This window comes from Octodon degus, unplaced genomic scaffold, assembly GCF_000260255.1.
Source record: "Octodon degus isolate 3935 unplaced genomic scaffold, OctDeg1.0 scaffold00336, whole genome shotgun sequence".
Lineage (NCBI taxonomy): Eukaryota > Metazoa > Chordata > Mammalia > Rodentia > Octodontidae > Octodon > Octodon degus.
In genome coordinates, this window is record NW_004524912.1 from 1,049,105 (window position 1) to 1,060,326 (window position 11,222).

At 35.8% G+C, this 11,222-nt stretch overlaps 1 pseudogene; it reads left to right on the top strand.

Annotated features, from left to right (window-relative positions):
• The window catches only part of LOC105741207, a 2,054-nt pseudogene extending 1,307 nt beyond the window's left edge, over nt 1–747 (top strand).
• The last annotated feature ends 10,475 nt before the right edge of the window (nt 748–11,222 follow it).

Genomic DNA, 11,222 nt, shown 5'->3' on the forward strand with positions numbered 1-11,222 from the left:
TTGGCAAGTTTGAACTCACAGGCATACCTCCCACACCCCGTGGTGTTCCTCAGATTGAAGTAACTTTTGATATTGATGGCATCCTCAATGTTTCTGCAGCCGATAAAAGTACAGGAAAAGAGAACAAGATTACCATCACTAATGATAAGGGCCATTTGAGCAAGGAGGACATAGAACCTATGGTCCAGGAAGCAGAGAAGTACAAGGCTGAAGATGAGAAGCGAAAGGACAAAGTGTCCTCCAAGAACTCATTGGAGTCTTACACTTTCAATATGAAAGCAACAGTTGAAGATGAGAAGCTTCAGGCAAGATTAATGATGAAGATAAACAAAAGATTCTTGACAAGTGCAATGAGATCATCAACTGGCTGGATAAGAATCAGATGCAGAGAGAAGAATTTGAACATCAGCAGAAGGAACTGAAGAAAGTCTGCAATCCCATCATCACCAAGCTCTACCAGAGTGCAGGTGGCATGCCTGGAGGAATGCCTGGGGGCTTCCCTGGTGGAGGAGCTCCTCCCTCTGGTGGTGCTTCCTTGGGACTCACCATTGAAGAGGTTGATTAAGCCAACTTTAAATAAAAGTATAGCATTCTTCCACAACCAATAAAATTGAAGGACCTAAATTTGTAGCAAATTCTGTAGCAGTTAAAGTTGAGCTGCTATAGTAAAGTACTGGGCATTCTCAATACTTGAATAATGGAACATGTACACAGGGAAACATAGCATTGCACTTTAAGCACTGTACTATAAGTAAAAATGCAATGTCTTCAATAAATATTTAAATTGGGGAAAAAAAAAGGAAAGTAAGCCTTTTTTTTGGATCTTGTGACATCTATTGAGTTTAACAGATTAACCAAAACAGCTCTGATGTGGAATTTCTATTGAAGGAAAAGTATTTAAAGGTCTATTAGACACAGGAGCAGATGTTTCAGGTATTGCTCAGTACCACTGGCCTGAAGTGTGGCCTCTGCACATGGACACAACAGGTTCACAAGGAATGGATAAGGTTTCTTACTCTAGAAGAAGTACTAAGTTGCTAACTTGGAGGGATGCAGGAGGCTATTCTAGATTTGTCTCTCCTATGGCCTCCTCCACATACCATTCAATCCATGGGGTGGTGATATATTACAGGGTATGGAGCATTTTGGGCAAGTTCTAACTCCCTGGTGACTCACCAGATGTTGCAACAAGGTTTATTTTCCACTCAAGGGCTTGGAAAAAATAATGAAGAGAGAAAAGAACCTTTTTCAGTTATTCCTAAAAAGAATCAATTTGAGATGGGCTACTCAGCCTCACACTGTAAGAGGGGCTTTGATCTCTTCTTTAAGATAACTTGGATATTTGATGACCCTGTTTGTTTTGACAGCAGTTCATACACTGGATAAAGAACAGATGATAGTAGGGCACCTAGAATACTCCAAATAGCCCTTGGAATATCCCAATTTTTGTAATCAAAATGTCAGCAAGATGGAGATTGCTACAGGACTTTAAGGCAGTGAGTTGTATGATGGAACCTATGGAGACAGTACAACAAGGATTACCCTGCCCTTTAGCTACTCTTCTGTTTCCTTTATGGTGATTGATTTAAAAGACTGTTTCTTTTCTAGCCCTCTACACCATCAAGATAAAAAGTTTTACCTTTAGCTCATTCTCTATTAATGATCAGGTCCCTATGCACTGCTTCCAATGGTGTTGCCTGCCACAGGGAATGGCAGGTAGCCCAAACCTATGCCAAGAGTTTATAGCTGCAGTCATTGTGTAAGTATGACGATCCTATCCATGTGCATACCTTATTTATTACATAGATGACATTCTTCCAGTATGTGAATCCCCATCTATCCTACACCAAATGTTTATCCAATTAGATGATGTCCTCTGTAATGCAGATCTACTGATAGCCCCTGAAAAGTTTCAAACTATGACACCTTTTTCATATTGAGGACACCTTATTCAATGGAGACATATGCTCTAAAGTATTCACTTCCAGATTAAACATCTTATAACCCTAAGATTTTCAGACTTTGCTAGGTTGCATTAATTGGCTCCACTCAGCTCTTAAGCTAACTACTCCTGATTTAAGTCTTCTGTCTGACATTCTCAAGGGAGACTCATCCCCTACTTATAAAAGAATACTTACACCAGAGACTAAAACTGCCTTAGATAATGTTAATTAGGTTGTTTCTAATGCTTAGTGTTCTAGAATTAACCCACCTCTTCCAACAATTTTGATTACTTTGCCAATTCAGTATATTTTCCCTAAGTTTTTTGGCAGTCTAAGGGTCCCTTACAATGGCTACATATGCCTCATACTCCACAGAAAACTATTGATGCTTTTCATAATGCTGTGACAGAACTGACTGCATGCAGATGAAAACATGCCACTTAGCTCTTTGGTCGTGAAGTGCAAACTATCATTGTTTCACTTCTTCAGTCAACAAAAAAGCAGTAATGACAGTTTTCATCCTTTTGACAATATACACTAGTTAACCATCCTGATGTTACTGTCACTTTCCTTCAGATCAATTAATTCAATTTGTCTTCCCTTCAAAACCAGGTTTCATCCTCAAAGAAATAGACATCTCCGTGTTCACAGAAGAGTCATCTTTCGGTCAGAGAGGTTATATAACAGCCTCCTTTTCCAGAATAGAGGACACTGTTTTCTCTGCTGCAAAAAAGACTAAATTACAAACAGTTATATGGGCCTTATAAGATCATTCACCCACTCTAATTAACCTCTGTTCAGATAGTGTTTATGTCTGTGGTGTAATGTGCCATATTGAATCTGCCACTACATACACTAATCAACAAGATAGTTTTCATTTACTTCACACTCTCCAAGTTGTCATACAGTCACATCATGTTTCCGATTTATTGGTCAAATGTGTTCTCATTCTCAATTGCCAGGACTCCTCACCAGAGGGGATGCTACTATAGACAGATTTTTGGGTGCTGTCTCTGTTATTCCCTCAGATACCATTCAACAGGCTTCTGCATCTCATGCCATCTTTCATCAAAAAGCTTCTGCCTTATGCCAACAGTTTCATTTAACCAAATAACAGACCTGAGAAATTGTTAAACAATGTTCCTCATATATAACACACCTTTTCTCAACTTATATGAGGGTCAATCCATGGAGATTACACCCCAATCATCTTTCACGGATGGATCTCACATGCATTCCTGAATGTGGTTCTTTGTGTTGGGTCCATGATTGAGTGGACACTTCCTCAGGATTCATTTTTGATCCTGCACACACTAGTGAAATAGCTAAACATATCATTGCTCACTGTTAGATAGCTTTCTCATCCTTCTCGTCCCATGTACCCTTAACCTTGACAGTGACCCCCCACACACATGAGTGCTGCCTTCCAAAGATTTTGTAAAACTTTTCATATTTCCCTTATCACAGGGGGTTCTTCATAACCCTCAAGGTCAAGACATTGTTAAAAATGCTCATAGTATATCCAAAATACAATTACAAAAACAAAAAAAGGAATCCTTTCCTACAAAATTCACACCTGCTACCAAACTTTACTTAGGAGTGTATACTACTAACATTTTAAATTCTACAAAAGATGGAAGTTCAGCAGCATAAAGACAATTCCATAAAAAAAAGCTAGAAAGAGTCCTTTGGAGAGATCTCCATACCAGACAATTGAAGTTACCCAGTTCACTACTTACCTGAGGTAAAGGATATGCTTGTGTCTTTCCAGAAAATACTGAATGATCTATTTGGATAGCAGAGAATGCAGCCAAGCTGTACTACGAATCCAGAGCAGGATAATCTAACAGGAATGAGGCTAGATTAGACTTCATGCCTATTGAAGGAACTAGGTACTAGAGAATATAGAAATAAGTGAGCTGAAAGTATTACAATGAAACAAAATACAAATATGCATATTAATATAGATAAATATTATTTTTATTTTTTGTTTTTAACTCATTGTTAACCTTATTTAAAAATCAATAATTACAAGCAAATTAAAAATTGCAGACAGATATTGAAATCTGAAAAATATAAGATGTAGACAGAGTGAATTTTAGAAAAATATTTCTGAAATGAATACATAATATAAGATTAATAATAGATTGCATATTGTAAAAAATTGTTTACAAACTTAAATGAATATAACAATAAAAATTATCTAAAATAAACATAAAGAAGGAGTTTACAGATCAGTCATATAATAGTTCACTCTGTGCCAAAATCAAGGAACTTATATTCACATAATTAGAATTCTCAAAGTAGAATGGGGTAGGCAATAAATATTTAAAATTTAAAATTTCTGAATTTATCTAAAATTATTGCACTAAATTTCCAAAAAAAGAACTTTTGCACAAGAGATATGAATAAAATCATACCATCATATATATGAATCTGTGATCAATTCAGAGTACTCACATAGTATTTGATTAGGTTAATATATACAAAAATATCAACTAAGAAAAAGTTTTCCTGATAGTAAAGAATTACTAAGAATAAAACATAACAAAAAAAAATGGACTGGCAAATATATGATCAGCACTTCTAACAGTTTGGGAATAGGATATTGCATGAAGTTCCAGTATGTGGTGGAAGTGGACAGTGTCCATGATGCTTACTGGTGTTCAGGCGTCACTTGTGGGACTGAGCCACTGCTATTTCCTTGCTATCCACCTTGTAGACCCGGATAGAATCATGACCCATATAGTGTAGAAGTCTATTTATAGAATATGCTGATGGAAATATTTTACTGCTGTACACAAAAGAATAATTGAAGGACTGCTATTGTATACCTCTTTTTCTTCTGTGTTTGTTTGCTCTGTTTGGTGGGTTCTTTCTATTCTTATTCATGGAGTGTTGGTCATTTTGATCCCTCTCTAGAATATCTTTTAGTAGTCTGTGTAGGGTTGGCTTTGTTGTCATGAAATCCTTTAGTTCTTTGTCATGGAAGTATTTCACTTCTCCATTAAACTTGAAAGAAGGTTTTGCAGGATATCTCATTCTGTGTTAGAATTTGTTTTCTTACAAGACTTGAAGTACTTTGATCCATGCTTTTCTTGACTTGATGGTTTGTGAGGAGAAAATCTGCCATTATTCTGATGGGTTTTCCTTTAAATAAGATCTGTTTCTTTTCTCTAGCAAAAAGAAAAGATATATATTGTTTCTGTGCTGGATTTCTGGGATCTTGATTATTATATTTCTGGGTATGCTTTTAATTGGGCTGGTGTTATTTGGAGTTCTGTATGCTTCGGTTACTGAATTTCAGATTGTTTCCCCATATTTGGGAAGATTTCTGTTATTACTTCTGCCCATATTCTTATTTATTTATTTATTTATTTATTTATTTAGCTGAACTAGGGATTGAACTCAGGCCTTTGCTCTTGCCAGGAAGGCTTTTATTCTACTGAGCCATCTCCCCATATTCTTTTATATCATTTGTATCGACTTCTTCTTTCTCCTTGATACCTACTAGTCTCACGTTGTTCATCTTTCTATTGTCTTGCAGATATTGAATTATTTTTTCTGTATTCTACTTGCTTTTCTCAAATTTTATTATTATCATTTTGTGTATTTTAGTACAAGGTCTATAGGTTCTCACTCTTAGTTGTTTTTAAGAGATTTTTTCTTAACTTTTCACTAGCTGCAATGGTGCCTTCCAGGTCTGAATGTCCATTTTCACTTTCATTCAAATGGTTTTGCCAGCTTGTTATTGTGATTTTAATTCCCTGTATATCACTTTGAATCTGCTTCATGCATTCTATTTCTTTCCTGTATTGCTCATTCAAGTATTGAACCATTTTTCTTTTCTCCTCTAGTTTTATCAGTGTCTTCTTTAGAAGCACTCAGTACTTCTTTCACTATAGTTATCACTTCTTTTTTTACTTCAGAAATAATTTCTGTTCTGATTTCCTCTATACCTTTCTGTAGTTGTTTCTTTATTTCAGACGCTATTATTTCAGAGATTTCAGGTGTGTGCTTTCCAATTTCTTCTATGCTATTGTCTCTTGCATTTGTTTTGGGTGGGCTCAGAGCCTGAGAATACGTTTTGCTCCTTCTCTTTATCATTTTGGATAGCATTGTCTTCTGACCTTTGGTGTAGAGCTTTGGTAGAGTTACTACCTTAGCACCAGGTCTCGATCTACCAAGTTCAAATTCATCCAGGAGGATGTGGCTTGGGTCTAGGTGCTGTGCTCCACTTCTTCCTGTTGCAGCCCTTGGAATCCACTGTGCCACTCTGAAAAGATGTTCTGCTCCTAGATCAGATAGGTGGGTCTTGCCTCTAGCTTCTCTGCAGGAAGGAGTTCTGCCACAGGTTTCCACACTGGAACTGTCTAATGGAGGAAGTTCCACACACATGCCTTGCCTGGGTGTTGGCATAAGTGAGGATATGGCGGGATGCTAGATAAATAATCTATACCTTCCAAATTTTTCTAAGAGATCTCTGCTAATTGACAAATAACAAAATACAACTAGTCTATTTATAGTTATAAGTATCTAAAAATTATGATAGAGCTACTATAGCTTAATTTGGTAGGAATGTATTTGAATGAACTCAGATTTTGTGAAGAATTTTTATGTATTCTGCATATTTGTTTATGTGTTTGTGTGTCATACATGAACAGCTGTTCCTGTTTTTATTTGAACTTGGGATATACACTTAAACAGCATGTTTTTTGATGACTTATCAGCTGGTCTAATTGACATAAAAATTGGTTTACTCACAGGTCAGTAAACAACTAAGGTAACTAACAAAAAATCCTTAGAGTGGAGAGAGATTTTTGGACATGGCTTCAATTGATGGGCAGAAGGATGGTCAACTTTTGTTCATTAATGAGGAGCCTCCAATTATCTCCATAGTGTCTTGTAAGACACTCCCAGTAATTTGGTCATTAGTTAAAAGATAAAGTTTTCAAAAAAAATAATAAGTTTTACTCATAGAGGATGCTCTTGGTATAAAACTAAATCAAAAAACAAAGGTTTTTGTAAGTGTATAGGAATTCATTTTTGTCAATCTTATGATGTATAAAATGTACTTATGATTCTAGAGGTACAGGTCTCCCAAAATGTAGAACAAAGTTTGTTTATTGTGATAAGACTTTCAGATTTAGAACTCTGCCTTTAACAAAATCTTGTGATGTATATCTCATTAAGGGATAACAAACTAAGCAAAACTTTCTTATTTATGAGATAGAAATGATTGATTAAAATGCTTTTGTTATGTGAAAATAAAAATTTAAGTATGTCACAGAATGCCATGAGGATTGTTAAGCTGCAAGTTGTTTATGGTTTTGATTTCTAAATTTCTGTGCAAAAAATATGTAATTTTTGCCATTTAACATTCTAGAGGGATTTAAATAATAGATGATCTATGGTTGTTAGAAAATAACCATTCCATTTTATTTCAAAGGTGTTTATATTCAGATAGATAGTAATATTAAGCTTACTGCCTCCATTACAGGGTTATGTCATTAAGCTACTCTCCTAGGTGTTTAGTAACCGAAGTTTGGAGACCAATAATTAGAGAGATATACGGCTAAGAGGATAATCAATGTTTTGGCCCTAGCCCTCCAAAGTCATTTAGGACTCAGGACATGGGAGAACTTCTGCTGTGACATCCTAGAGCTCAGTTGAGTCCCTGATTTTCTGATCAAGGAGATTATGGCACTACAGCAGAACATAATTAATGATGTATAGAATGCCTAAGAGTCACCTGGAGATAAAAATATCTCTCAAGCTTTCACAGAAAGAATTGGTCAAGCAATGGCCATGACTCACCAGGTGGTGGTGGCTAGCACTAACAGAAGATGTAGGAGGTGCTGTACATGGTTCCACAGTAAATCCTGAGGAGATTTAATTGACCTTGTTAGGTAGCAAAGAGTTTAATTTTTATTTATGCAAACCTCACTTTAACTTGGTCTTAACTATCCACTAGAAAATCGTGACCAAGAGATGTAAAAAGCAATGCCAAAATACTATGCTGGCTGTAAGATGTTAAAATCATTAGCGACTTCTGACTATTGCCAACTCTACTGGCAACTCACTATTGTAATAGACTATTGGGTATTATAGGGATAAGTTGCTATATACAGATGCCAATATGCTTGGACTAGCATCATGAATCAAAATATCTTCTAAAAAGTTCTCCAAACACAGGTTCTTCAACTGCAATGGAATGCCCATCATTCACACAAAAAAACAAAAATGAGACATGTTGGGAGCCACTGAAGATGGAAATTGGTCAAATGTGTGCAAGTACAACTAGACCTCAGTGCCTAAAGCAGTCAAGCTATCTTTTTTTTTTCCAGAACCAGAGATTGAACTCAGACCCTTGCACTTGCCAGAGAAGTGCTTATTCCACTGAGCCATCTCTCCGGCCAAGCTACCTTAATCCAGAGAATATCATTCTGCCTGGTTGAATCAGCTATTAGTCACTAGGCAACCTGTGTCACAGGATGCTAACTTTGTGGAAAGTACAAATAAAAGCTCCTACTGTGTTGGGTGAGGACCATTTTGCCAGTGAGCCTTGGGCCACCACCTTACCCAACTCTTGTGTTCTTTCTAACTTTTTCTCATTCCTGCTGCCCTTTCTTCCCCTGGGGTACAATGGATCACACAGAGAGATCAATGAACCTCTCTCTAAATCATTCAAATCCACAGTATGTATGAGTGAAAAAAATAAAGATTGTTCAAATATACATGCACAGTACTACATTAAATGAGAGCTATTGTCTCTTTATTTCTGTCATTTAGCGTTTCATCGGCATATTTTCTTATGTGGCTATCCATAAACTCACTCTAAAGGACTTTACTATTTAAAACTCACATTATGACACTTATCAAGATTTTCCCTCAAAGCCTCATGCTCAGGGTTGGAGCTTGCTGAATCTAGGATAAGTGGACATCAATTAAATTTGTGATACTAGGGTTAAGGGTGTGGTACCAATTAGTCTATTAAAAGAAATTGGCATATTTCTGGGTATAACTTAGTGGATTTATTGAAGAAGAAAGCCCAAACTTGGCTACTGGCTTTACCAGCCAAAAGACTTACGGCTTAATGGGATAAAAGACAAAGCCAAACTTGCTCATGAAGATGTACTGCCTTCTTCCTGCCACACCATGAACTCTTTCTCCTCTGTGATGCTCCTCTGCTACAATGCCTGCCTCAAAGACACCTGACCATGGACTGAAACTCTTGGAGTTTTGGAACTGAAATAAACATATTTTCATTTAAATTATGGGTATTGTGTATTTTGTCTCAACAATGAGAAAAATAATTAAGACAAGCCCTTTTTTATTTGTGGAGTTTAGAATTTGCTTTACTGTGTTTTGTTCTCATTCTTATAAACAATAAGTTTAGTAAAGCATGAATCTGAATAAGACTGAAAAATACCACAAGAAGTATTAGATTAGAGGTCAAAATATTGTATGATTTGTATTCACTAATATGAAAAACAGAAAGAAGGAAAATATGAAATAAAATTTCCTAAGCAATAATAGAAATTGTGGTAGAGAAATAATAAAAATCATAACAGAAAATAGTATGATAAACATAAAGAAGAAAGGCCTTCAAATCAATCATGCTATTAACTTTAGCATAATAAATCAATTAGAAAAGATTAAATGTAAAGCTTTTTTTGTAAAATATCAGAATGCTAAATATAAATCATGATCTCAGTAATTTTCAGAAAGCAAAAATAAGCACTAATAAAAGACTAAGTGCTCAAGAGATTAGATATCTCACAAACTGCATTAGCTTCCAAAACACTGAACTAAATCTCCCCAGTTTATAAGTTTTAACTTAGAACTTTAAATCCAGATAAAACACAACCTGATGTGGTGGGAGGGTGAGGCAGTTTCTAGATACATAGGTACTTATAAGGCCTATATTCCAGATGAAACTTTTGCAGTCACTTGTATTCTGGCAAAGTAAAATTACAATTACAAAAACAGACTGTATAGAATCTGTTGAATACTGAAGGGTGTACACAGAGGTCGAACCACAACTCAGATTCAACTAGATAACTAAAGCAGAGATTACAGCCATAAATGAGAATTCAGTATACTATTCAGTATGATGGATTACTTCATAAATCTAAAATACTGAAATCTTGCATTTTAGTTACTTTTGTCTCATTGCAAGAAAAATTCCTGACACCCAAAGTTAGAGAAGAAAAGATTTATTCACCTCCAGTTTTGCATAAATTTCAGTGAATGATGAGTTGAACAAAAGTTATGGCAGAGATGCATCTCTGAGGAGAAAAAGTTCATGGAAGGCAGAAGACAAGAAAGTCATGAGCTGCAAGCCAAAAGAATGAACCTTTCTATGTTCTTTACATGCTTCCTTGGCTACCCAACTGTAGGACAGATAGCACTCACATCTCAAGTCATGCAACCCTAATCATAACATTACACCATGTGATAATCTCAGAATCACATCCTTGACTGCAGCATCACACAATGTATATCCAGCCACCTCTGAAAAGTTCCATCTATGACTACAAGAGACTTTGTGGGAAAATCTAAGCACAACATACTTGATACAGAAAATTGTAGAGACCACTTCAACCTTATGTCAAGAACATCTTGCATAGCACATGACTACCACAGGACTTGTATGGTTTCAAATAATTCTTGGATATAATTTGAGAATAATATATTTGAGATGTAACCCTGCTAATATAAACAATGTTTTAAAATTTAGGGTCAATGAATACACTGATTAGAGGAGAGTTACAAAATATGAGAAAAATCATCATCCTGTGAGAGATATTTTAATATTTCACAATGATGAGTCAGTGTACACTATATTAAAAACATTGGTACTATAGCTTTAAATACCTTCTTTGAATATAAGATCTGAATATTTAATTAGCAATCAGAGTAAGTACAAATGGTGTAAAAATAACTCTGCTTTACCATATTAGAAACTTAATATGTAATATCTAGGTTATCATCGTGCATAACATTGACATAATGATGTAATTTAGGTTTCAATTTCATCAGATGAATTAATTAAAAGAGACTGAAACCATTGAGTGTGCAGAGAGATAAAAAAGTGATAAGACATTGTTGAAAAGAAGAAAATTGAAGGACCAGCCAAATAGCTCAGAGGATTAAAGTGCCTACAAGCAGGCGCAGAGACCCGGTCTGATCCCTGGGCCTGCTGTGCCGACCCCACCCATGGGGCACACTGAGACAGCAATTGAGACTGGGCATAGTGGTGCACAACTGTAATCT